Genomic DNA, 5,672 nt, shown 5'->3' with positions numbered 1-5,672 from the left:
TCCTTTCAGTTTGGTTGTTTTTAGAGGCTGCAGGGTTAAGTGACTTATCCTAGATCACTTAGTGAGAGTCTGAGGTCCAATTAGAACTCTGGTGCTCCTGACTCTAGAGCCACTATCTAGTTTATCACCTAGCTGCCTCAAACATCCTCCTTTCCAAAAGTCTGAAAAGGGTATTTTAGAGAAATGTTTTTTCTCATTATTTTTAGATAAATTCAATTTATACCTCTACAATTTATGCAAAACCATAGAGGTGGGATATGGGATGTTATGTTCAGGAAACAAAAAGAAATCTGGATGAATCAAAGTAGATGGAGAGACATTTGAAATGAATGTAGAAAGCTGTGTTGGAGACAGGTTATGAAGGACTTGAAATGTCAGAGAACCTGAGCTTTCTTCTAGAGGTAATAGGAAGCCAGTGATGCTTCTGAAGGAGGGGGTGGGTGGCATAGTCAGACCTCTTTGGCAGCTGTGGAGACAGGAATACGACTTGGGAGACTGGGGCCAGGCCTAGTTACTGTGGATCTGAATTAGGGTGAGAGCTGTCCATGTAGAGGGAGAGAAGGGGAGAGCTACTAGAGATTCTGGAGATTGGGAGCAAAGGGAAGGGAAGAAAATGTTTTAAATGGAGTCTGTCAGAACCATTGATAAGTTTATCTGTGCATTTCTGCTTGGATGGGAGATGGAAAGGCTGGGGGTCAAAGCCGGAAGAGGCAGCCCTAGGGAGGAGGGTCACTGACTTTTGTTTTCTTTTTTTCCTCAGTATCCCTAGAGTGGCTCTGGTCACCCACAGGAGGCCTAGTTAAGCCTTTGTCCAAGGATGGGCAATGACAATCCACTCTCCTTATATTCCATAATTGTTTCCTAATTGCTTGCTGCATTTTAACACAGAGCTGAAGAACTTCTATAAGGGGGGGAGGGAGATGGGGAGGCCTTGGGCTCCTTCCCTCCCCCCACCAAGACACCTGACTGGACACCAAGCACTCCTTATCTTAGGATTCCTTGGTTTGTGTTTGTTTTGTGGGTGAATAAGAATCTGAGACACAACAGAACAGAACAGGTCAGACCTTTTAACAGAAAAAAGGAGTCCAGAAACTGTAGTCTGAACTGGAGATTCAGCAACTGGATTCTATGGGGCAAGTCCAGCCACTGGAGTCCAAGGAGAAGTCTGCCAGTTGAGAAGAGTAGTTGAGGCTGAAAAAGATCAGTAGTGGCTAGAGTCCACACTGGTGAGGGGAGGCGAGCCTGCCTAGGCCTTCTTTTTGACCTTCCTCTTGACCTTAAGGGGGAGGAAGGTTTGTGGCAGTCAATTTAAATAGGAATGGGAATCTTCTCTCTTCTGAGAAGGAGACTGCCTGGATGGTAGGGGATGTTTTTCTTATTCTGGGTTCACTTTTTGTTTCCTATAGCATCCCTTTGTTAAAGTGACTTGAAATTAACTATTGAAAAGTAGAATGAATTGATATTCTCTACTCAAGCCAATAAGCATTTAGAGGTTAATTAATGTTTTGTGCTAATCTGGGGGCCTCAAAATCAGCCCTAAGAAAGTTTCTGCCCTCAGGTAGTTTATATTTTAAAATGAGAGGATCATGAGAGAGTTGGGGGAGGGGAAATCTTCCTAGGGAAGAAAGTTGCTCTGGTCCTTCCTCAAAAATGAAGGGAGAAGAGAGAGGGCAGTAAGAAATGAGGAAGAAGGGCAAGTAGGGTGGCATCATCCAAAGCAGAGGGCAATGATAAAACTAATACCCTATTGCTACAGAGCCTGACACATGATAAGTTGTTAATACTGAGTGATTGATAGCATTTGTATGGAATTTTTAAAGTTTACAAAGTACTTTGCAGAATTATCTCTTTTGATCCTCATAACAAACTTGATTGTCCTCATTGTACAGAGGAAGAAACTGAGACTGGATTTGAACTCATCTTCCTGACTCTGGGTCCAATACTTACTTGATTTCATCTCTGGTGAGAAAATATTGAAGAGATGACTGGTTAGTATTAGGAGAATCACTTCAGGGTTATGCCTAGAACCCCCTCAGGGTTATGCCTAGAACTTGAGGACAAGACTTTGAGGACCAATGCTAGGTAAGTAAGGGTTGATGCTTATCCTTCATTCTCAAAGAAAAACCATGCAATCAGGGCAGGTGATACCATGACAAGTACAAGAATTCGATTTGGGGGGGGGGGTTGTGCTGAGTCATCAGCCCTACTTTCTCCTTTAGAGTCAACTGGGTCCAGTGGCCAGAAATGAATCAGGAGGACTGGAGATGGCCCTGGATGTGTGGTAGCCAGGGTTAAGTGACTAGCCCAAGGTCACACAACTACTAAGTGGCAAGTGTCTGAGGCTGAATTCAAACTCCAGTCCTCCTGATGTGCCACAAGCAGCTTCAGAACTGAGATTATTATTATTATTATTATTATTATTATTATTATTATTATTATTATTTAGGTTTTTGCGAGGCAATTGGGATTAAGTGGCTTGCCCAAGGCCACACAGCTAGGTAATTATTAAGTGTCTGAGACCAGATTTGAACCCAGGTACTCCTGACTCCAGGGCTGGTCGGTGCTTTATCCACTGCTCCACCTAGCTGCCCCAGAACCGAGATTATTTTTAAAATTTTTCTCCTGGTTACATGCACAAACAAATTTCAGTATTCACTTCTAAAACCTTGAGTTCCAAATCCTCTCCTTTCTTCCATCCCTCCTCCCACATTGAAGGAAAACAAGTTACTTGATATAGGTTAAACATGTATAGTCATGAGAAATATTGCCACAGTGATCATGGTGGAAAAGTAAACATACTACCCCACCAAAAAAAAGAACCTCAAGAAAAAAAAAAGCATGCTTCAATCCATATTCAGATACCGTCAATTCTGTCTTTAGGATGAACAGTGTTCTTTTTAAGTTCTTCAGAGTTCTCTCCAGTCACAGTCTGGCTGAGGAAAGGTAGGTCATTCACAGCTCATCATCCTGCAATATTGCTGTTAGTTTGCATCCAGTACATTTCCCATAGAATCTGCTCCTGTCAAGTTTTTAACTCAGCATCCTGTTCATCATTTCTTAGAACATTTCATCTCAATCACATAACAGTTTGTTCAGCCATTCCCCAACTGCTGGGCATCCCCTCCATCTCCAGCTCCCCTGCCAGAAAAGAGCTGCTATAACTATCCTTAGACATATAGGCTCTTTTCTTCCCATATTCATTTTTCTTGAATATAATAAACCTAGCATTGGCTCCACTAGGCCAAAGGGTAGGCATGAGAACCTGGCTACTTTTAACAATTTCCTTTTTTAAATTCTGAAATGAACAAAGGGAAAATATGGTATTCCTATATACAAAACAGAACAGAAAGTTATCATGGCCTCCTTAATCTGAGCCTTCTCTTCTCATTCCCAAATGTTTCACAAGCTTATATTAATTGCCAATACGTTCAAGGCACTATGCCAGGCCTTAGGATTACATGGAAAAAATAACACAATACCTTCTCTCAGGGAGCTTACATTTTATAAAGTGGTCCAAGGGAAAAGAAAAGATTTGAATCAAAGCTTTTAGGAATATGTAAAAACCAGATAAGTCTTTTGGTCAAAGGGAGATTGGTAAAGATTTGCCAAAAGAGGCCACAGCCATGCTAAACTTTAAAGAAAGGAGGAGGATTCTGAATGACAAGGAAGGAACAGGAGTGTATCCCCACCATGGGAAGCAAATGCATGGAGCACAAGACAGTCCATCAAATTTGGGCAAGGGCTAGTCCAGTTTGATCAGAGTTTATAGGAAATGAAGCCAGAAGTATAGGTAGGGGCCATCATGGAGGATGCTGGAATCACAGACCCGGACCAAGGAGCTTAGATTATCTCCAAGGCTTTACTCTAGAGCCTCCACAGGTTTTTGCAGAGGGGTATAACAAAGCTAGTGCCAACTACGGCCTGGGGAGAGGAGGGACTTAGGAGAAGGGCACCAGTTAAAAGGCCAGTCTCATGGCTAGGTGGGAAAGATGAGGATGTGAGTGAAGAGTGAGCAGAGTATGGACATGTGGGATGTAGTTGAGGTAACATGGGGGGGCCAAACTCCAGGTGGTAACTGTCTATATGGGAAATTCAGGGGAAGAAGAGTCTGAGTTTCAATAGATTAATAACCTCTTAGGAGAATCCTTTTGACCTTGAGGACTCTCTGAAAGGGAATCAATCCCAAGGGTGGCAGGGACCACATTTGATTTAGCCTCTCTTCCATCTCCCTTTCAGTTCTGAATCTCAAGGATAAAGTCCTTTGTATACCTCAAAAGGTTACAGAAGTGACTTTGTACTAATGAAAAGTACCCTGAAGGTACTTAAGGCTTCCTTTTTGTAGTCCTGAGTATAGAAGGCACTTGTCAGATCCTCAAAGTTTCTGGTGTATCAGTTAATCCACAAGTATTTGTTAAACATCTATCTTCGCAGGCCCTGCCCGTGCCAGGCAGAGGATGTTGATGCTATGTTTGCCCTTTGTTCTCCAAGACGGCCCAGGGAGGCTTTTGACATGTGTGTGCATTGGGTTTGAGCGAGGCGGAGCCGGGCTAAGTCAGCAGCCTCTCTTTCTCCTCCGGAGCCGTGTGGGTCGGATAGGAATCAGGAGTGGAGGTGGGTCCGATGTGAGGCAGCAGGGTTCAGTGACTGGCCCAAGGTCACACAGCTGGATGATTATTGCTTCAGACTGGATTTGCATTTAGATCCTCTGGATTCCAGGGCCGCCTCGGCCCACCTAGTCACCTAGCTGCAGGGGGCACAAGCCCAACAGAGGGGCGGGCACTGGGGAAGGAAACAACCCCTCTCCAATGTCTAAATACCTGCAGTAGAATGGGGGAGAAAACCACCGATCCGCACACTGTTTTCAGCATCGCCATAAAGGTGATATATCTGCGCTTGACTACTGTGTAGTGCCCGAGATGTTGGGGCGGGCTGGCGTTGGGTGGGGTTCCCGGGCCTCTGCCCGGACCCAGCTCTCGCCCCTCCTCGCGCCCGCTCGGGCCGTGCCCGCTCGGGGCCTCGGGCCGGCCGCGGCTGCTCTCGCCCTCCCCGGCGGCCGTGCCCGTGCCCGGGGTGCCCGGGGGCAGGGGGCGGGGCCGGCCTGGCACGGCGGCCCGGCGCGGCGCGCGCCCAGCGGCCCTCCCCAACGGCTCCCCAACGGCCCCGCGCCGGCGGGTCCTCCGGGCTGGGGGGCGCTCTGGGCCGGCGGGGCGGGGCGGGCGCGGGGCGGGGCGGGGCGGGGCGGGCGCGGGCCGGGCGCGCCGTGCCCTTTGACCGGCGGCGCCGCGGGCGGGGGTATAAATGGGGCGCGGCGGCCCGCCGGCGGCCTCTCGCTGCCTCTGCCGGCTCCGGCCCCGCGGCTCGGCGCTGCGCCGCCTCCCCGCGCCCCCGCCCGCGTGAGGCCCCGCGCGAGCCCGCCCCGCCCCCCGGCCCGGCCCCCGCCCCCGCGCGCCGGCCCGTCCGCGGCGGGCGCCCACGTGTGCGGCCCCGCGTGTCGCCCGGCCGGGCCCCCACGTGGCCGGCCCCCACGTGCCCTTGACCCGGGCGCCGGTGCCTGGCCCACGGCCGCGCGGGGGCAGGGGGCGCGGAGCGGCGCGCAGCGGAGCGGAGCCCGGGCCCGCGCCATGCGGCCCTGAGCGCGCCGCGGCGGCGCCCGCTCCCGGAGGCCCCGCGCC

The sequence above is a fragment of the Macrotis lagotis genome, chromosome 1 (genome assembly GCF_037893015.1).
Source record: "Macrotis lagotis isolate mMagLag1 chromosome 1, bilby.v1.9.chrom.fasta, whole genome shotgun sequence".
NCBI lineage: Eukaryota > Metazoa > Chordata > Mammalia > Peramelemorphia > Peramelidae > Macrotis > Macrotis lagotis.
This window is presented reverse-complemented; position numbering follows the sequence as displayed.